Genomic DNA, 22,514 nt, shown 5'->3' on the forward strand with positions numbered 1-22,514 from the left:
CTCGCATGTACAAGGAAGGGATTTGACAAGGGGAGAGAAGCAAGAATCAAGGTGTGTGGAGATGAGGTCAGTGGGGCAAAGCAGACAAAAGCAGTGGGTCTGCTAGGGAAGTTCTGTTGGTGTATTTTGGGGAGGCGATATAACCGGGCACTGCGGGGCTGGAGACTGTTGAGGGAGATGGTCAGAGATGATGAGATCAGAAGCAGTTTGGGAGATGATGGCGTGTTGATCGTCTGTGGGGTCATGGTGAAGGGGTAGGTATGAGGACGTGACCGAGAGATGCCACGGTGGTGGTCAGACTGCCAGGCTATATTTGGCAACTCCCTTGCCGACGGGCTTTAAAAAATGTTTGTGTTTTGTTGCTGAGTGAGCTACAGAAGGGGGGAGATTTGAGTGAGGGTAGTCGAGATGTCGCCAAGGGTAGACACAAAATGCTGGAGCAATTCAGCGTGTTAGGCAGCATCTCTGGTGGAAATGGATATGTGACGTTTCGGGTAGAGCACCATATCAATTTGTTCCAGAGATGCTGCTTGACGGGTTGAGAAGCTCCAGCATTCTTGGGTCCAGGTCTATAACTGCCTGAAAGTGGAAACACGGGTGGACAGAGTGGTATTTGGAGCACTGTGTGCATTTTTGGTCACCTGTTTTTGGAAAGACATGAAGGTTTTGAGAAGGAGCAGAGGAGTTTTACCAGTAGGCTGTCTCGATTAGTCAGCATTAGGTAAAAGGCAGGGTTGTACAAACGTGGATTGTTATCGCTGGAACTTCAGCAGCTGAGGAAGAACTGATAGCAAAATATAAAATAACGAGGCGCACAGATAGGTCACACAGTCGAAATTTTTCCAGAGTTTAAATGTCAAGATCTAGATAACTTTTAGCTTTAAAGTGAGGTCGTGTTTAAAGGAGATGTGCAGGTGAGGTATTTGCACAAACTCGCCAGCCCACACATACCACAACCCCGCCCCACACACTCCCCACACCACACACACTCACTTCACACACACATAATCCCACATACATGCCCGCCACCACACACATATACCTATTTCACCCCCCACACACACACACACCACCCCCACACACATTATCCCACATCCACCGCACTCACATATCCACTTCACACACACCCCCCCCCACACTCACCACACACACACACACACACACACACACGCACGCACACACACATAAACATGCACATACACACACACAATGCCACAGCCCCCACACACACACGCACACACACACTCAGCACCACACACACACACACATGCACACACACATGCACGCACGCACACACACACACACACACACACACACACACACACACACACACACACACACACACACACACACACACACACACACACACACACACACACACACACACACACACACACACACACACACACACACACACACACACACACACACACACCCACACACAACCCCACTCCCGCCACACACTACCTTACTGGCACAGGTGCGATGTAGTTGAAATGTGGTTCAGAGAGATATATTTTCCATACGGACATGGTGGATAATGCAGACCATTGTATTATACGCCTTATGGTAAGTCGAGGGAAACTTGATCACCCGGGAAAATGGACGTAGACACATCATCAGGACGAAACTCCCAGCTAAGGTAGTGACGGGATGTGTGCCTTCAGCAGCAAGAGTGAGAGAATGAGAGAGGAGCTCAGTCAGACGCACGGGGTGGGGATATAATCCGTAAACGAATCAGGGAGAATATTTTTCATTTTACCGTGAGCTGACACTGGCAATGAACGACTACATCCGAATCTGCTCCTGTTTTTGACCTCGTGGATTCCACTCCGTATCGACTTTGAGGATATTTGGATGGAGTTCAGTCGCATTGAGGCACAGACCGAATGACTGAGCGCTTGATATTAAGCAAAAAGATACTGGGATTCTCATTTGCAAAGAATGCGACGTTATTTACCATTGGGCATTCACTCGTCTGACCATGTTTGTGGAGCGAGTCTGTGAAGAGACGGACCTGAGTCAGTGTGACAGCAGCGCCGGCGTAATCCCTCTCAACATAGGGCTAGGGTTAGGGTTAGACCGGCAAACAGACCGCTCACCCTCGTGAATGCTGCGGTGAATCGCAGCTCTGCGCCGGCAGTGGCTGGGGCTGCGAGCGGTTTCGTGGGGAAGTATGGTGGGGCAGTTTGGTGGGGCAGAAGAGATACCCGTGGCGGAATCGGAGGACACACCAGGGTCACAAATGTCATCTGTGGACCAGGTCACTGAGGATCCTCAGCGTGTCGGGGAGTGATTGAGGGGGGTGGGTGGGCAGATGGGCTGTAGAGGACACGGATTCCTAGACCCCGCGGCGCTGAGTGCATTTTACAATCAGACTAAAGGGCGATTTCACCACTTGTTTGAACTGCTGCCTGAAATTAGTCTGGGTGACGGCGTAAAGAGCAGTGTTTGTGCAGCAACTCAGGGTCTGCAACATCGCGGCCACTTCGCCAATGTTGATATCCGGATAGTCCCAGTTAGCAATTAATCCAGCCAGTCTGAACCACACAACATGTATCGCACGGAGCGCCCACAACACAATGAAATTCCCCGAGATGACCAACAGTAAAATGAGGGATTTCCTGCGGCTCTCCATCTCCGGGTCTCTGCCACTCTCCCCACTGCTGGGTCCCCGGAGTCTCCTGCGGGCTCTGCTCGCCACTAACACGTATCTGATGGTCGACGTGTTGAACACAACAATGAGGACAAATGGGATCACGGGGGTGATGATATACTGGAGAAGCTCCCCGATTCCCCAGGCCAGTGAATTTCGAACACTGGTTGTAACATAACAAAACCAGGGGGCATTAAATAGCAAGTACCCACCGCCCGACATAAAATACCAGAAGGTGTTCTTTAAACAGCTCAGCACGGTCACTGTCCCCAGAACCACAGCCGCCGTTCTCCCTGTGCAATAGTTTGTTTTCAGCGTCTGGCAACAAATGGCCACAAATCGATCAAAGGTGAAGGTGACGGTGAACCAGACAGAACAGTCGGTGACGGCGTAAACCAACACGGCGTGGATATTACACACTCGGACATAGTACAGGAACAGAAATGCATCAATGTAAGCAATGGGAATCTGCCTCATTATCAGGTCCAGAATAATGACCAGTAAATCGGCCGTTGCCATGGCGATCAGGTAGCGAGTGACTCCTGTGGAGAGACCGCACTTTCCCCTGGACAGGATCACAATGGTCAGCGTGTTCACTGTGAGGAGGGAAGTAAACAGATACATGACAGACAGCGGATAAAGCAAACTCGGCAGATTCATCGAGGCGAGGTGCAAATCAAATGCACAATCCTGTTCTGGGATTCAGAGGTGTAGAATATTTTCTATCAAGGCTGTCAGCTGGTGTTTAACAGCGGGAAACCCATGATCTCCACAATCAGACAGCATCATCACATTACCCGTTGCTCAATCGAAGAACGTTTAAATAGAACACATCATGATTGTCCGAGCTACAGGCATTTATACCGGATCCCGTAACCGCCGCTTCTCACCTATTGTTGCTCGGGAATATAGACAGACTTACCTGGAAGAGCAACAAGGGCTAGGATGGGATAAAAGACCACCTGAATATTCATGATTAACAAATAGATCCGAAGACTTAAGCTGTACCCAGACCCAAAAATATCGTCAGCCGAATTGAAGATACTCTTCTCCATCGCAGTAACTTCCCAGTCTACCGTTTTCAGAGACCGACCCAGTTGTGTAACACCGCACTCACTGTTCCCCGATTACACCCGGCGACAGTCACCTCACTCTCTAATATTCCCGGATTCTTAAACATCCATCTATCATCCCACTTTATTGTCCACAGATTCCCAATGGGTTTCTCCGTCTGTGGAGCTGCTGCTCTGTGTCGGTGACGGACCGGATGATCTCACTAACACTCTCATATCCCAGCAACAGTAATGGTTTATGCTGGGAGCTGGGAAACCTCCGGTGACACAACCGGGCTCTGTGTAGACTGACGTTAATTACACTCACTGAACAAACATCTACTGTTAACTATTTTGTGCCCGGGCACAAAGTGCCTCACGGAAAGTGTAGCAGTCATCATGGGTGATAATATCCATTCTGTATGTTCTGTCTAGTGGACAGTTAGTGCCGGGGAGCAATCTACAGGGCTGATGATAGAATCCGCTTCATCACCCCGCAATCTCGATAATCGTGAGCAGTCGCCTGAAATCGCAATATTCAGATTAATCCCTTCCATTGACGAGTGCATTTCGGGAATCTTGAATCATTTAATCTGACATCTTGATATGGAGGACATGTATTAGAAACTTAAACGGACGGACATGCACCATTCATTATATTTAAATAATGGATTTGGGACCCAGCCAACCATTCGGTTATAAAGACATCCTTCAGATCACTTTTTAAATATTTTCCTCTTACCTCAAACCCTTATCGTGTTGAAGATGATATTCCGACCATGGAGACAAAAGTCGATCCCTGCTCCTACAAATGTCCCGATACATTTCTTCCTGGTGACTTCTCAATGTCCATGGCTGTATGGAAGATGTCACGTACTCCAATCTCAAGAATCAAGAGTGTTTAATTGTCATATGTACAGAGAACTCAACAATATTTGTTTCCTGTAGCAGCAGAACACATCTGTAAAGACAGCGCACACACACAGATAACACAAAGAACAAAAGAAAGTTCAATGCTAAAATAATCAATATTTGGGCAAATCCAAAGCTGGAAGTCTCAAGCACAAACAACACATTTTGTAGTTAGTTCATAGTTTAGTCGGTGTTTGTGGTGGTCAAGAGCCCGGTTGTTATGGAAATAAACAGTTCATGAAACTGAGGTGAGCACAGTTTCCAGACTCCGATATTCTTTCTCGGAGTTTGGAGAGAAACAAGACCATGGACAGGGTGGTGAGGGTTCCCGATAATTGCTGGCCCCCAATTCATGACACTGCCTCTTGTAGATTCATTAGATGGTGGATAGTTCAGGTGATGGATAGGACAGGTCGGTGGCCACCGCATTGTTTAATGTACTACATTCCTGGGATTTCGAATTGCCGAACCAGGCCCTGTGGCAACCGTTTAACATGGTCTCTCCCTTGGACCGAGATCGAGAGAACATTCGTCACCACACCGATGTTCTTTCTGCTCTATTCTAACAAAGTCATGTCGCTGACTTTATTTATGATTCAATTAATTTGTTAAGTCCACGACAGACCTTCAGAAATATTCACGACTAGGAACATAAAGTTGTTGACTCTCTCCACCATCGAACCGTCGATGAAGACAGGTTAATCGATCCTCGACCTTCCTCTTCTAAAATCAGCAATATACCACTTGCCCGTGGGAAGCACATTGATAAAGAGGGTGTGAGATGTCTTGTATTGGAACAGGGGGATAGGATGGAGTCCAGGTATGTGGAAATTAATTCAGTGGGGCAAGAACACGCTGAAACAATGGGTCTACCAGGACAGTCAGACGAAACACATTGGGACTGGGTGGCAAATGCTGTGCCTATTTTCAAGAAGGGCTGCAAGGAACATGCGGGGAACTATAGGCCGGTAAGGTTATCTGTAGTTGGTCAGTTGTTGGAGAGTATTCTGAGGGATAGGATATCAATGAATAAATGAATACGTTTATTGGCCAAGTAATCACATACAAGGAATTTGCCTTGGTGAATTTACGGCATTTGGGTGGACAAGGGCTAATTTTGGACTGTCAGCATGGTTTTGTACGTTGGAGGTCGTGTCTCACAAATCTGATTGTTTTTTTTGAAGACGTGAGCAAAAGGGTTGATAAAGGCAGAGCTGTAGATGTTGTGTACACGGACTTTGTAACAATAGGAATCGAATATAGGAGCAAAGAGGTCCTTCTGCAGTTGTCCAGAGCCCTAGTGAGACCACACCTGGAGTATTGTGTGCAGTTGTGGTCCCCTAATTTGAGGTAGGACATTTTTGCTATTGAGGGAGCCCAGCGTAGGTTTACAAGGTTAATTCCCGGGATGGCGGGAATGTCATATGCTGAGAGAATGGAGCAGCTGGGCTTGTACACTGTGCAGTTTAGAAGGACGAGAGGGGATCTCATTGAAACGTATAAGATTGTTAAGGGTTTGGACACACTAGAGTCAGGAAACATGTTCCCGCTGTTGGGGGAGCCCAGAACCAGGGGCCACACACAGTTTAAGAATAAGGGATAAGCCATTTAGAACGAAGCCGAGGAAACACTTTTTCTCACAGAGAGTGGTGAGTCTGTGGAATTTCTGCCTTGGTGGAGGCAGGTTCTCTGGATGCTTTCAAGAGAGAGCTAGATAGGGCTCTTAAAAATAGCGGAGTAAGGGGAATGGGGAGAAGGCAGGAACTGATTGTGGATGATCAGCCATGATCACATTGAATGGCGGTGCTGGCTCGAAGGGGCAAATGGCCTACTCCTGCACCTGTTGTCTGTCGTCTATTGTCTGGTAAAGCATTCAACAAGGTGCCGCACAGTTGGCTGCTCTGGAACGTTAGATCTTATGGGATCCAAGAAGAGATGTCAGAATGGATATAAAATTGGCTCCATGGAAGAAAGCAGAGGGTGATGGTGGAAGGTTGCTTCTCTGAATGAAGGCCTGTGACTAGTGGTGTGCCATAAGGTTCCATTAGAATAATACGTGGAGATGTACTTTGCATAGTTTGGATCAAATATTGCCTAACTCACTGCTGACCACGGCCAACAACACGACCACCTGCGAAGGGAATATTAAGGTGGCGGGTGGTCACGGGTTAGTCATTAACCTGAAGGCGGACACATATATCAATGTTCACCATTCTCGTTACTTTCCGGGCTGGACAATTTAAATTGCACACATTTCCCGTGAATTGAGTGGGAAGAAAGCCAGACACTGTGGGAAGGTACCAAATCCAGGGAGGGTACATTCCTGCTTTAATCGGCAGAAGTTTGGTCTATTGGGAGTTTTTTTTTCTTGCATGTCCACATCTGACATGTCTGACATCTACAGTTCTTTCTTTCTAATCTGCCAACGCAGTTTGATGTTAAGAAGGATGAGGTTTGGGGAGTCGTGAAGTGTATTGGATACAATCCGCTGGCATCTATTTCGGGTTATTGAGTGACGAAGGAAAGGAGATTGCACGAACATTGAGGGAGGTCATTCTCAGACCACTGGCGAGGTCCTAGATGAATGGAAACCAGCTAATGGTGTTCCACTGTTTTATTAAGGCTGCAGGGATAACTTAGCGAATGATAGTCTGGTGAGCATCATGTCACCAGTAGGGAAGCTTTTGTAGAGGATAATTTAGGAAAGGATTTACTCACATTTGGATGAAAATTAGTTAGTCAGTGGCTTTCAACGCGCCACGTCGTGTTTTACTAATTTGATAGTTTTTTATAGGAAATAACACATGTAATGGATTGGGATAGGATGTAGAATGTTTGCGTACATTTTTGTAATAAGCCCCTGTCTCACGGTGCGAGTCGAACCTCGAGTGAAAGAAAAAATCAGACTCGTGGTTGTGTACGAGATTCCAAGTTTATGTTCAAGGGTTCAACCGGGTTCCCACGGGTTTGACTAAGTTTGCCGTTTACTTGCCATTTCTAGATGTTCCAAGTTCCTCTCCCGAGTTACCAAGTTCCTCTCCCGAGTTACCAAGTTCCTCTCCCGAGTAACCAAGTTCGAGTGATTGTACTGCCAGGCCCAGTGACTGAGCTGCCAGCCCAAAAATCAATTCGGCCCACAAACCCCATACTAGCCCTCTGGAAAACAGTACCTTCGGCCCAAAACACTCATACTAGCGCAACAGAAAGTGCCCCCACCCCCGGGTAGCAATATTGGAAATGGTGGAGAGCTGGGATATTGCGTTGGGTGTCCAGCCCTCCCATGTGATGCTGGGGCCCAACGGGTCCCACTTAGTCTAGTAGGAGATTAGTGGGCAAAATTAGAGTACATGGTATTGGGGTTTGCGTATTGACATGGATAGAGAACTGGTTGGCAGGCAGGAAGCAAAGAGTAGGAATTAACCGGTCTTTTTCAGAAAGGCAGGCAGTGACTAGTGGGGTCCCACAAGGCTCAGTGCTGGGACCGCAGCTATTTACAATATATATTAACGATTTAGACGAGGGAATTAAATGTGACATCTCCAAGTTTGCGGATGACACAAATTTGGGTAGCAGTGTGAGTTGCGATGAGGATGCCTTGGATAGTCACATTTCCATTTTGTGTGGGTTGTGTTAGGTTGTGTGAGTGGGCAGATGCATGGCAGATATAGTATAATGTGGATAAATGTGAGGTTTGGCGGCACGAACAGGAAGGTTGATTATTTCCTGAATGGTGCCAGATTAGGAAAGGGGAGGTGCAACGAGACCTGGTTGTCCTTGTGCATTAGTCACTGAAGGTAAGCATGCAGGTACAGCAGGCAGTGAAGAAGGCTAATGACACGTTGGCCTTCATTGTGAGAGGATTTGAGTTTAGGAACAAGAAGGTCCTACAGCAGTTGTACCGGGCCCTGGTGAGACCGCACATGGAGTATTCTGTACAGTTTTGGTCTAATTTGAGGAAGGACATTATTGCTATTGAGCGAGTGCAGTGCAGGTTCACCAGGTTAATTCCCGGGATGGTGGGACTGAGATATGTTGAAAGAATGGGTCACCTGGGCTTGTATTCATTGGATTTAGAAGGATGGGGGGGGGGGGCACCCGCCTTTTGACGAAAATTAGGAAAAGACTGAACACCACCAGACTTGTAGCCAGAGCGATTACAGGGAATAGGTAACCTGAAGTCGCGCATTCCGAACTATCATCGCCTGCAACGTGAAGTAATTAAATGTTGACAATGATCTGCTTGAATTTTGTTTAGTTTAGAGATACAGCTTGGAAACAGGCTCTTCGGCCAACCGAGTCCGCGCCGACCAGGGATCCCCGCACACTAACACTATCCAACACTAGGGAATACCAAGCCAATTAACCTCCGAACCTGTACGTCTTTGGAGTTTTCTCTAATTATTTGAACATTACCCCTTATACCCATTACCTGGGCATTAATGTATCATTAAATTACAAATATAACGATTTTAAACTTTGTAGAGGAATTGAAGGTAGGTTGAAATCCAGCATTATTTATTTTTTCAGATTGCATAAACATATTAATTCCATATATTAATTACCTGCATATCAATTTAGTTTAGTTTAGGAGCAAAGAGGTCTTTCCGCAGTTGTACAGGGCCCTGGTGAGACCACAACTGGAGTATTGTGTGCAGTTTTGGTCCCCTAATTTGAGGAAGGACATTCTTGCTATTGAGGGCGTGCAGCGTAGGTTCACCGGGTTAATTCCCGGGATGGCGGGACTGTCATGTGATGAGAGAATGGAGCAGCTGGGCTTGTATACTATGGAGTTTAGAAGGACGAGAGAGGATCTCATTGAAACATATAAGATTGTTAAGGGCTTGGACACGCTAGAGGCAGGAAACATGTTCCAGATGTTGGGGGAGTCCAGAACCAGGGGTCACAGTTTAAGAATAAGGGGTAAGCCATTTAGAACAGAGACGAGGAAACACTTTTTCTCACAGAGAGTTGTGGCATTCGGTGGAGGCCGGTTCTCTGGATGCTTTCAATAGCTAGATAGGGCTCTTAAAGATAGCGGAGTCAGGGGATATGGGGAGAAGGCAGGAACGGGGTATAGATTGGGGATGATCAGCCATGATTACATTGAATGGCGGTGCTGGCTCGAGGGGCCGAATGGCCTCCTCCTGCACCTGTTGTCTATTATCAATAGGCCCGCACAATAGCACTGTCCTACACACTAGTGATTTACATTTACACAATTTACATTTTTACAACCTACAAACCTGTACTTCCTTGAAGTGTGGGAGGAAACCAAACCACCCGGGGAAACCCACACAGGTCACGGGGAGAATGTACAAACTCCCGTGGTCAGGATCGAACTAAGGTCTCTGTCGCCGTTAGGCAGCAACTCTAACGCGTGTGTTACCCGCGTGACCTGCTTGTGTTTAGTCCGGGATCTTCTGTTTCCTCCCACACTCTTGGTGTTGGTATTATTGTAGACTTGTCCCTAGTGTTTGTGTAGGACAGTGTTAATGTGCGGGGATCGCTGGTCTGTGGGCCTTTCCGTGCTGTATCTCTAAACTAAATTTATTACCTAATTTATTAATTTAATTACAAAAATAGTGAATTAAAATATCGGTAGCGATATTAAAAGTAGGTTTCAATACACTATTGTCTCAGTCACACTTATCACATTGGATTTTGAAGGCGATTAATTTTTGATTCGGATAAAGGGCTGGCAGATGCCACCGATACTTACAGCTCCAGCGACTCTAACCGGTTAGAATCCTGAAGTCTCGATGTCAGCCTGTGCGTCGGTTAAATGGCCACTGTAATATACCCCAAGCGGGACAGAAACTGGCATTTGATGAGATTGTGCGTGGTGTTGAGGAGAACATCTTCTGCAGTTGTATAGGGCTCTGGTGAGACCACATCTGGAGTATTGTGTACAGTTTTGGTCTCCTAATTTGAGGAAGGACATCCTTGTGATCCAGGCAGTGTAGGTTCACGAGATTTGTTTTTTAAATTTTTATTAGAAGTACAGTAATTTACAATTATACACATCACATATATCTTATTACATTTTGTTGTACCACTTCGTTTTTCGAGCTTAAAAAAAGGTGGAAATAAAAGAAGTAAGGAAAGTGAGCAAGAATCGTGAAGGTGCAGGGAAGTGTTGCGAGAAGAAAGCCCCTTAGGGAAGAAGTTAGAGAAGGAAGTAAATAAAGAAAATAGACCCTAGAATGAAAAGTAAAAAAAAAGGAAAATCAATCGCTCTATTATAACTCCGCAAAAAAAGGATTCACCAACCGTTTAAAAAAAAAATATATATTTTATACCCCCCGTTGCCAGATCCTGGCACCATTTATATTGCAGATTACCATTGCACCTTATGCTTGTAATAGTTCCATGAATGCAGACCACGTCTTTTGGAAGTGGTCTGCATTGCCTGCTAGGAGGAGTCTCACCTCTTCCAGGTGTAGTGTTTCGAACATGTTTGAAATCTACATTGTTATTGTTCGTATTGGAGCATTTTTCCAAAATTTCAGAATAAGCCTTTTCCCATTATTAGCCCGTAATTAAGTAAGTTCTTTTGAAACACGTTTAATTCGGGGTTACCTTCCGATATTCCAAAAATGATCCATTCTGCTTTTGGTACAAGTTTTATTTTAAATAATTTTGTAAAGATTTCAAATATTTCGTTCCAAAATGTTTGGATTTGTATACAAAAAATCAAAAGAGTGCGCTATGGTAGCTTCTTGTGACTGACATTTATCACAAATGGTTGCGACATTGGGGAAAAGTTTATTTATTTTAGTTTTTGAATAATACAGTCTATGTAATGTTTTATATTGAATTAGAGTATGTCGTACATTGATCGAGCATTTATGCACATATAGTAAGTGTTTATCCCAGCTCTCTTTTGAAATTTTTATAGCTAGTTCTTGTTCCCAGTCTCTTCTAATACCATCGGTTGTAGGTATTTCTATATTTAAAATAATGTTGTATAAGTATGATATTAGATTTTCTGATTCAGCCTTTATCTTCATTGCTTCATCCAATAAGTCTGGGGGCATGTTATGATAGTCTTTTGTGTGTTTTTTCAGATAGTCACGGATCTGAAGATATTTAAAGTATTGATTACTTTTCAAATTATATTTCAGTTGTAATTGTTGAAATTATAATAATTTTCCTAATTCATACAAGTCTCCGAGCGTTTTAATTCCCATTCATTCCCATTGTATAAATGATTTATCTATAATTGAAGGTTTAAACGACGGGTTATTGACTATTGACATTAAAAGAGATAGATTTCTTAATTTTAGATTCTGTTTTATTTGTTTCCAAGTTCTAATTGTGCTATGTATCATTGGATTTTTATTATAATTTTTGTTATTCAGATTCATTGGTGAGAGGAGAGTCGCTCCTGTATTACACGGAGAGCAGTCCTCTCTCTCCATTACAATCCAGTCCACCTGCTGGGCAGAATTGTCCAGCAGGTGAATCATATTTTTAATATTTACTGCCCAATTATAATACATACAATTAGGGAGCGCTAGACCACCCATCTCTTTTGATTTACTAAGGTGTGCTCTTTGTATTCTGTGGGATTTATAATCCCATATAAAATTTGTAATGTCTGAGTCTAGTTTTTTGAAGAACTTTTTTGGAAGATATATTGCAATTGATTGAAATAAATATAGGATTTGTGGTAAAAAGATCATTTTTATAGCATTTATTCGACCTATTAAAGACATCGGGAGCGTTTTCCAGAATTTGATTAGATTATTTAGTTTCTTAAGTAAGGGGCTATAATTGGCGTTAAACATAGCGTGATCATTTCTAGTGATTTCAATTCCTAAATATTTAAATTTTTCTGTGGCTATTTTAAAGGGGAATTTCAAAAGATGTGTTGAGTCTTTCGGTTTTATCGACATAATTTCACTTTTGTTCCAGTTTATTCTGTATCCTGAGAAAGATCCAAAGTCCTCAATTAGGTTTAATATGTTTGGTATACTGATTTGGGGTTTTGTGATATACAGTAATACATCGTCTGCATATAAGGATATTTTGTTATTTGAATATTTAGTATTTTAACCGTAAATATCCGGGTGTGTTCTAATTTTTTCAGCTAGAGGTTCAATTACCAGAGCGAATAACAGCGGTGATAATGAACATCCTTGTCTATTACCTCTTTTTAATTGGAATTTCGTAGATAGTATATTATTAGTTAATATTCTAGCCGTGGGTTTGTTATATAATAGTTTTATCCATGTGAATATATGTGTGTGTGAGTATATCTGTGTGTGTGTGTGTGAATATGTGTGTGTGATTATATATGTGTGTGTGTGTGAATATGTGTGTGTGAATATGCGTGTGAATGTGTGTGTGTGTGAATATGTGTGTGTCTGTGTGAATATATGTGTGTGTGTGAATATATGTGTGTGTGTGTGAATATATGTGTGTGTTTGTGCGTGGATATATGCGTGTGAATATATATATATGTGTGCATATCTATATATATATATATATGAATGTGTGTGTGAATAAATATGTATATGTGTGTGTATATGTGTGTGTTTCAATAGGGGGTTGCACGTACTGTCACAAGGTCATAGGACTTGACGCACGGAGCCGCTCAATCCATCTGGAAGACATCCGTCACTTCCAGTATATGTCATTAATGCAAGAAACACATACTTTCCTATCTGTTCAAAACCGCCAAAATGTTGAATTTGTGCTGTGAAAAAAATTGTGGAAGTTGGGGTAAGTGTGAGGGACATGTACCCAGCATTAGAATTCCAAACGTGAAATGGAATGAAGGTAAAGGGAAGCGAGAATTGAAGCGACAACAGCAGCTGAAGTGCTTGGTAAAGATTGGCTGCGCAGATATCGTAATTGAAAATATTGGAATTATCGTGTTTGCTCACTGCATTTCATCAACAGTAAGGCATTATTCGTGTTTTTTCTTGATTCCTTTGGTATCTAAAAATTCTCAGAAGTGATAAATCTGGCTGTAAATTTTTCTTCAGATGCGTTTTCATTTTGTACGTAAAAACCTATTTGAGAACCATGGGCGATTTAATAAAAAATACAGCCAGATTTATTACTTCCGAAACTTTTTAGTTGCCAAAGGATTCAAGAAAAAATACAAATAATGCTTTAGTGTTGATGAAATGCAGTGAGCAAACGACCAATGTTCGCTAAGCATCTCCTTGGAAGATGGAGTTGGAAACAATGGTAAGTGCCTACCAGCAGTACATCGCGTGTAATCCATTTGGTGTAGCGTGACCCGACTGCCGTGAAACATCCCTATATAATAATAATAAACTTTATTTATAAAGCGCTTTAAACAACCGCAGTTGCCACAAAGTGCTGTACATGAGAACTCATGGACAAAAAGTTATTACAAACCATTAAAACCCGTAAAACGAAGGACTAAAACAGTAAAAATTAAAAGACATTAAAAGCACTAAGAACAGGAGCAATGTCTCAGCCAGTGTCGAAAGCCAGAGACTAAAAATGAGTTTTTAGGGAGGATTTGAAGATGGACAGTGAGGGGGCCTGTCTGATGTGCAACGGCAATGTGTTCCAAAGTGCTGAAGCAGCAACAGAAAAGGCTCTATCCCCTCTGAGCTTCCGATTAGACCTTGGTACCTCAAGGAGCAGCTGATCAGCTGACCTGAGGCACCGGGCAGGAGCATATAGGTGGAGCAGCTCAGAGAGGTAAGGCGGGGCGAGCCCATTCAACGATTTGAAAACAAATAAAATAATTTTAAAATGAACTCGAAAGTGCACTGGGAGCCAGTGAAGGGAGGCCAAAATTGGCGTGATGTGTTCCCAGTTTCGAGTTAGGGTCAAAAGGCGAGCGGCAGCATTTTGAACCAGCTGGAGACGAGCCAATGAAGCTCGTGCGACTCCAGAGTAGAATGCGTTACAGTAATCCAGCCTAGATGTAATAAAGGCATGGATTACTGTTTCAAAATGCAGCCGCTCGAGAATGGGCTTCACCTTTGCCAGCTTCCTTAGGTGAAAGAAGCTGGACTTAACCACCGCGCCTATTTGTTTATCTAGTTTAAAATCACCGTCCATCCTAAACCCCAGGTTTAAAACTGTTGGCTTTACGGACAATGCCAGTGGACCCAAGTCAACAAAGGGAGGTTCACGGCAGCAATTGGGGCCAAACAAAATCACCTCTGTCTTTTTTTCATTAAGTCCCAGAAGGTTTAAGGCCATCCAGGACTTAATGTCCTCAAGACAAGACAGAAGTTATTTTAGAGAATAGTCGTCTTCTTTCCTGACTGGCATATATAACTGGCTATCATCTGCGTAAAAGTGAAAGGAGATGCCATGCCTTCTTAAAATTGAGCCCAGAAGAAGTAGGTATAGAGAGAAGAGCAGGGGCCCTAAAATTGAGTCCCATATGTGGAACCCCATATGCCAAGGGAGTGGAGGAGGATTCAAAGCCAGCAAGGCTTACACGCATGGTTCTGTCTGCCAGATAGGACCTGAACCATCCCAGGGCACTGCCACAAATGCCCACTTGGTGCTGTAATCGGGAAATTAAAGTTCCATGGTCCACTGTATCGAAGGCGGCAGATAGGTCCAGCAAGACAAGTACCACATAATTACCGGAGTCGTTTGCCAGGTGGATGTCGTTAAAGACCCTTAGCAGAGCCGGCTCTGGGCTATGCATAGCTTTGAATCCAGACTGGAAAATCTCCCGAACATTCTGCTCATCATATATGTGTGTGTGTGTGTGCGCGAATATATATATATGTGTGCGTGTGTGTGTGAATATATGTGTATGTGAATATGTATGTGTGTGTGAATATGTATGTGTGTGAAGATGTGTGTGTGTGTGTGTGTGTGTGTGAATATGTGTGTGTGTGTGTGTGTACATGTGTGTGTCTGAATGGGTGTGTGTCTGAATATGTGCGTGTCTATATGTATGTGTGTGTGTGTGAATATGTGTGTGAGTAAATATGTGTGTGTGAATATGTGTGTGTGTGTAATTGTGTGCGGATGCATGTGAATATATATATGTGTGTGTGTGTGTGTGTGTGTGTGTGTGTGTGTGTGTGTGTGTGTGTGTGTGTGTGTGTGTGTGTGTGTGTGTGTGTGTGTGTGTGTGTGTGTGTGTGTGTGTGTGTGTGTGTGTGAAATAATATAGTATTTCGTAGTTCAGAGCTTATTTGATATGTTTAATAGCGTGATGGCTGTCAGGAAGAAGCTGTTCCTCAATGTAGATGTTACAGTTTTCAGTTTACAAAAGTCGGACGTGACTCCAGAAGTCGGGCATCAGTCAGTCCACAAGCTGTAGAGAGTGAGGTGACTGTCGCCGAGTGTAATCGGGGAACAGTGAGTGCGGTGTTACACAACTGGGTCGGTCTCTGAAAACTGTAGACTGGGAAGTTACTGCGATGGAGAAGAATATCTTCCATTCGGCTGACTATATTTTTGGGTCTGGGTACAGCTTAAGTCTTCGGATCTATTTGTTAAACATGAATATTCAGGTTGTCTTTTATCCCATCATAGCCCTGGGCGCTCTTCCAGGTAAGTCTCTGTCTAAATTCCCGAGCAACAATAGGTAAGAAGCGCACACAAAATTGCTGGGGAAACTCAGCGGGTGCAGCAGCATCTATGGAGCGAAGGAAATAGGCGACGTTTCGGGCTGAAACCCTTCTTCAGACTGGGTAAGAAGCGGCGGTTACGGGATCCGGTATAAATGTCTGTAGCTCGGACAATCCATGATCTATTTAAACGGTCTTCGATTGAGTAATGGGTAATGTGCTGACGCTGTCTGATTGTGGAGATCATGGGTTTCCCGCTGTTCATCACCGTGTTGCTTACCCTTTATACATGATACTTTTACATTGCTCCCATGTCCGTAGTTAATGTTATTTAAACGGGAAACAATCTTTAACACCTTTCCAGTTCCAGTACTTCATTCTCCTGGTGTAATTTACTGCTGCCGTGCGCATGGCGACCTATATGCATCTGTCGAAACTGCCCGCTGCAAACAATACACTGATTGTATAGGAGTTTTACATGTTTTACAGGGTTTTACAGGTTTAATGCAATCTTGAGATACCGACACGCTTTTCTTTGCCTCCCTCCACCTTCCAGGAGCGACTGAAGCAAGCGGTTCCCGCTGGGATCTGGTCCAGTTACGCCCAATGTCACCGTGTGTGCGTAATGCTCCGTATCGGAACCATTATTGTCCCCAACAGACTGACAGACACTGGCGCATTGGGCAATGGATAGAGAGAGAGACCTGGGCTGATTGATTCACACTAACACAACGTCTCTGCGTAAAGAGCAGGACGAGTGTTTGTTCTCCAGCCCACACTGAACCAGATTCACAGTGAATCAATGAGCTAAACTCCCGTGGTGAAGTGAGCAATGGTCAGAACCCGGTCAGATTCTATAGGCGAACCCTCGTAACAGCAGCTTCTCATCTGCTCAGTAGTCGTGTAGATGAGGTAATTCTACCGTAAGTAATTTAGTTCGTTGAGTTGTCACCAGCTGGCAGCCTTGATAGAAAATCTTCTAGACCTCTGAATCCCAGAACAGGATTGTGCATTTGATTTCCCCCTCGCCTCGATGTATCTGCCGAGTTTGCTTTATCCGCTGTCTCTCATGCCTCTGTTTACTTCCCTCCTCACAGTGAACACGCTGACCATTGTGGTCCTGTCCCGGGGAAAGTGCGGTCTCTCCACAGGTGTCAATCGCTACCTGATCGCCATGGAAACGACCGATCTACTGGTCATTATTATCGACCTGATGTTGAGGCAGATGCCCATTGCTTACTATGAAGCATTTAAGTCCCTGTACAATGTCCGAGTGTGCAATATCCACGCCGTGTTGCTTTACGCCGTCACCGACTGTTCTGTCTGGTTCACCGTCACTTTCACTTTTTGATCGATTTGTGGCCATTTGTTGCCAGAAGCTGAAAGCAAACTATTGCACCGAGAGAAATGCGGCCGTGGTTCTGGGGACAGTGACATTGCTGAGCTGTTTAAAGAACACCTTCATGCTATTTAATGCCCCCTGGTTTTGTTATGTTACACCCAGTGTTCGATTCTCACTGGCCTGGGGGAATCGGGGAGTTACTCCAGTATCTCATCACCCCCGTGATGCCATTTGGCCTCATTGTTGTGTCCAACACGTCGACCATCAGATACGTGTTAATGGCGAGCAGAGCCCGCAGGAGACTCCGGGAACCCAGCAGTGGGGAGAGTGGCAGGGACCCGGAGATGGAGAGCCGCAGGAAATCCCTCATTTTACTGTTGGTCATCACGGGGAATGTCATCGTGTTGTGGGCGCTCCGCGCGATATATGTTGAGTGGTTCAGACTGGCTGGATTAATTGCTAACTAGGACTATCCGGATTCCAACATTGGCGAAGTGGCAGCCATGTTGCAGACCCTGAGTTGCTGCACAAACACTGCTCTTTACGCCGTCACCCAGACTAAGTTCAGGCAGCAGTTCAAACAAGTGGTGAAATCGCCCTTTAGTTTGATTGTAGAATGCATTCAGCGCCACGGGGTCTAGGAATCCGTGCCCTCTACATCCCATCTACTCACCCTCCCCTTCACTCCGCGACACGCTGAGGATCCTCAGTGACCTGGTCCACAGATGACATTTGCGACCCTGGTGTGTCCTCCGATTCTGCCACGAGAATCACTTCTTCTGCCCAACCAAACTGCCGCACCAAACCGCTCGCTGCCCCACCAAACAGCCCCACCAATCCGCTCGCTGCGCCACCAAACTGCCCCACTGAACAGCTCCACCAAACCGCTCGGTGCCCCACCAAACCGTTCGCTGCCCCACCAAACTTCCCCACCAAACCGCTCGCTGCCCCACCAAACCGCTCGCTGCCCCACCAAACCGCTCGGTGCCCCACCAAACCGCTCGCTGCCCCACCAAACTTCCCCACCAAACCGCTCGCTGCGCCACCAAACCGCTCGCTGCCCCACCAAACCGCTCGCTGCCCCACCAAACTTCCCCACCAAACCGCTCGCTGCCCCACCAAACCGCTCGGTGCCCCACCAAACCGCTCGCTGCCCCACCAAACTTCCCCACCAAACCGCTCGCTGCGCCACCAAACCGCTCGCTGCCCTAACAAACGTCCCCACCAAACCGCTCGCTGCCCCACCAAACCGCTCGCAGCCCCACCAAACCGCTCGCTGCCCCACCAAACCGCTCGGTGCCCCACCAAACCGGTCGCTGCCCCACCAAACTTCCCCACCAAACCGCTCGCTGCCCCACCAAACTGCTCGCTGCCCCAACAAACTTCCCCAACAAACCGTTCGCTGCCCCACCAAACTTCCCCACCAAACCGTTCGCTGCCCCACCAAACCGCTCGCTGACCCACCAAACCTCCCCACCAAACCGCTCGCTGCCCCACCAAACCTTTCGCTGCCCCACCAAACCGCTCGCTGCCCCAACAAATGTCCCCACCAAACCACTCACTGCCGGCGCCGAGCTGCGATACACCGCAGCATCCACGAGGGTGAGCGGTCTGTTTGCCAGTCTAACCCTAACCCTATGTTGAGCGGGATTACGCCGGCGCTGCTGTCACACTGACTCAGGTCCGTCTCTTCACAGACTCGGTCCACAAACATGGTCAGACGAGTGAATGCCCAATGGTAAATCACGTCGCCTTCTTTCCAAATGAGAATCCCCGCAGCTTGTTGCTTTATATCAAGCGCTCAGTCATTCGGTCTGTGACCCAATGCGACTGAACTCGATTCAAATATCCTGAAAGTCAATACGGAGTAGAATACATGAAGTCAAAAACAGGAGCAGATTCGGATGTAGTCGTTCATTGCCAATGTCAGCTCACGGTAAAATGAAATATATTCTCCCTGATTCGTTTCCGGATTATATCCACACCCCGTGCGTCTGATTGAGCTCCTATCTCATTCTCTCACTCTTGCTGCTGAATACACACATCCCGTCACTACCTTAGCTGGGAGTTTCGGCCTGATGCTGTGTCTACGTCCGATTTCCCGGGTGATCAAGTTTCCCTCGACCAGTGAGGTAGTGTGTGGGAGGTAGTGGCGGGAGTGGTGTTGTGTGTGTGTGTGTGTGTGTGTGTGTGTGTGTGTGTGTGGGTGGGGGGGTGTGTAATGGGTATTATGGGTGAGGTGCTACACCTTGGCAGGACAAATAAAAATAGGACGTTCATGGTAAATGGTAGGGAATTGAAGAATACAGTTGAACAGAGGGATCTGGGAATAACCGTGCATAGTTCCTTGAAGGTGGAATCTCATATAGATAGGGTGGTAAAGAAAGCTGTTGGTATGCTAGCCATTATAAATCAGAGCATTGAGTATAGAAGCTGGGATGTAATGTTAAAATTGTACAAGGCATTGGTGCGACCAAATCTGGAGTATGGTGTACAATTTTGGTCGCCCAATTATAGGAAGGATGTCAACAAAATAGAGAGAGTACAGAGGAGATTTACTAGAATGTTGCCTGGGTTTCAACAACTAAGTTACAGAGAAAGGTTGAATAAGTTAGGTCTTTATTCTCTGGAGCGCAGAAGGTTAAGGGGGGACTTGATAGAAGTCTTTAAAATGATGAGAGGGATAGACAGAGTTGATGTGGATCAGCTTTTCCCTTTGAGAATAGGGAAGATTCAAACAAGAGGACATGACTTCAGAATTAAGGGACAGAAGTTTAGGGGTAACATGAGGGGGAACTTCTTTGCTCAGAGAGAGGTGGCGTTGTGGAATGAACTTCCAGTGGAAATGGTGGAGGCAGGGTCGTTGGTATCATTTAAAAATAAATTGGATAGGCATATGGATGAGAAGGGAATGGAGGGTTATGGTATGAGTGCAGGCAGGTGGGACTAAGGGAAAAAAGTTGTTCGGCACGGACTTGTAGGGCCGAGATGGCCTGTTTCCGTGCTGTAATTGTTATATGGTTATATGTTTATATGGTATGGGCGTGTGTTGGCTGTGGCATTGTGTGTGTGTGTGTGTGTGTGTGTGTGTGTGTGTGTGTGTGTGTGTGTGTGTGTGTGTGTGTGTGTGTGTGTGTGCGTGTGTGTGTGTGTGTGTGTGTGTGTGTGTGTGTGTGTGTGTGTGTGTGTGCGCGTGCGTGTGTGTGTGCGTGCGTGCGTGCGTGTGTGTGTGTGTGTGTGTGTGTGTGTGTGTGTGTGTGTGTGTGTGTGTGTGTGTGTGTGTGTGTGTGTGTGTGTGTGTGTGTGTGTGTGTGTGTGTGTGTGTGTGTGTGTGTGTGTGTGCGTGTGTGTGTGCGTGTGCGTGTGCGTGCGTGTGCGTGTGCGTGTGCGTGTGCGTGTGCGTGTGCATGTTTATGTGTGTGCGTGCGTGTGAAGTGGGCATGTGAGTGCGGTGAATGTGGGATAGAAAGTTTGGGGGGTGGTGAGTGTGTGGGGGGGGGTGGAATAGGTATATGTGTGTGGTGGCGGGCATGCTTGTGGGATTATGTGTGTGTGAAGTGAGTGTGTGTGGTGTGGGGAGTGTGTGGGGCGGGGTTATGGTATGTGTGAGCTGGCAAGTTTGTGCAAATACCTCACCTGCACACCTCCTTTAAACATGACCTCACATTAAAGCTAAAAGGTCTCTAGATCTTGACATTTACACTCTGGAAAACGTTTCGACTGTGTGACCTATCTATGCGCCTCGTTATTTTATGTTTTGCTATCAGTTCTTCCTCAGCTGCTGAAGTTCCAGCGATAACTATCCAAGTTTGTTCAACCTTGCCTTGTACCTAATGCTGACTAATCGAGACAGCCTACTAGTAAACGATTCTGCTCTCTCTCAAAACATCCATGTCTTTCCAAAAACTATGCGACCAAAAATGCACTAAGTGCTCCAAATACCACTCTGTCCACCCGTGTTTCCACTGTCGGGCAGCTAGAGACCTGGACCCAAAGATGCTGGAGCACCTCAACACGTCAAGCAGCATCTCTGGAACAAATTGATATGGTGCTCTACCTGAAACGTCGCATATCCATTTTCACCAGAGATGCTGCCTAACACGCTGAATTGCTCCAGCATTTGTGTCTACCCTTGGCGACATCTCGATTACCCTAACTCACTCAAATGTCCCCCCATCTGTAGCTCACTCAGCAACAAACCACAAACATGTTTTAAAGCCCGCCGGCAAAGGAGGTGTCAAATATAGCCAGGCAGTCTGACCTCCACAGTGGCATCTCTCGGTCACGTCCTCAGACCTACCCCTTCACCATGACCCCACAGACGATCAACACGCCATCATCTCCCAAACTGCTTCTGATCTCATCATCTCTGACCATCTCCCTCAACAGTCTCCAGCCCCGCAGTGCCTGGTTATATCGCCTCCCCAAAATACACCAACAGAACTTTCCTGGCAGAACCACTGCTTTTGTCTGCTTTGCCCCACTGACCGCATCTCCACACACATTGATTCTCCTTCTCGGAACCAGTACTGCCCCCCCCCCCCCCCCCCCCCCCCCCCCCAACAGACTGACACTGACGCATTGGGCAATGAACACTTGAGGCTCTCCCGCAGGCCGGCCGCCTTCATCTGGTATGGGGTGGGGGGGAGAACCAACCGAGAATCAGTCCTGGATCAACACAGGAGTGGATGAAACATCCTCTTCCCCCAAAGATAGTAGAGGAGCCTCTAGTGTCGTTGCTTTTCCCTGCGAGCTGATGAAGGAGCAGATTGTATAACTGTGGAGTCCGTCCCCACTACCGAATATGTCGCGTTTGGCTTACTCAAATGGCGGCCGCGACGTTCCGTTACCTACCACACGTCAGTCCATTGGGTTTATCTTGCTCTGCTGTATAATCTTTGATTCACTCATAGTGAAGCAAAGAGCTAAACTCCCATGATGAAGTGAGTGAGCAATGGTCAGACACAGTTCTGATTATTTATCCCCACCGTCCTAACTGCAACTTCTCATCTGTTAAG

This window comes from Amblyraja radiata, chromosome 48, assembly GCF_010909765.2.
Source record: "Amblyraja radiata isolate CabotCenter1 chromosome 48, sAmbRad1.1.pri, whole genome shotgun sequence".
NCBI lineage: Eukaryota > Metazoa > Chordata > Chondrichthyes > Rajiformes > Rajidae > Amblyraja > Amblyraja radiata.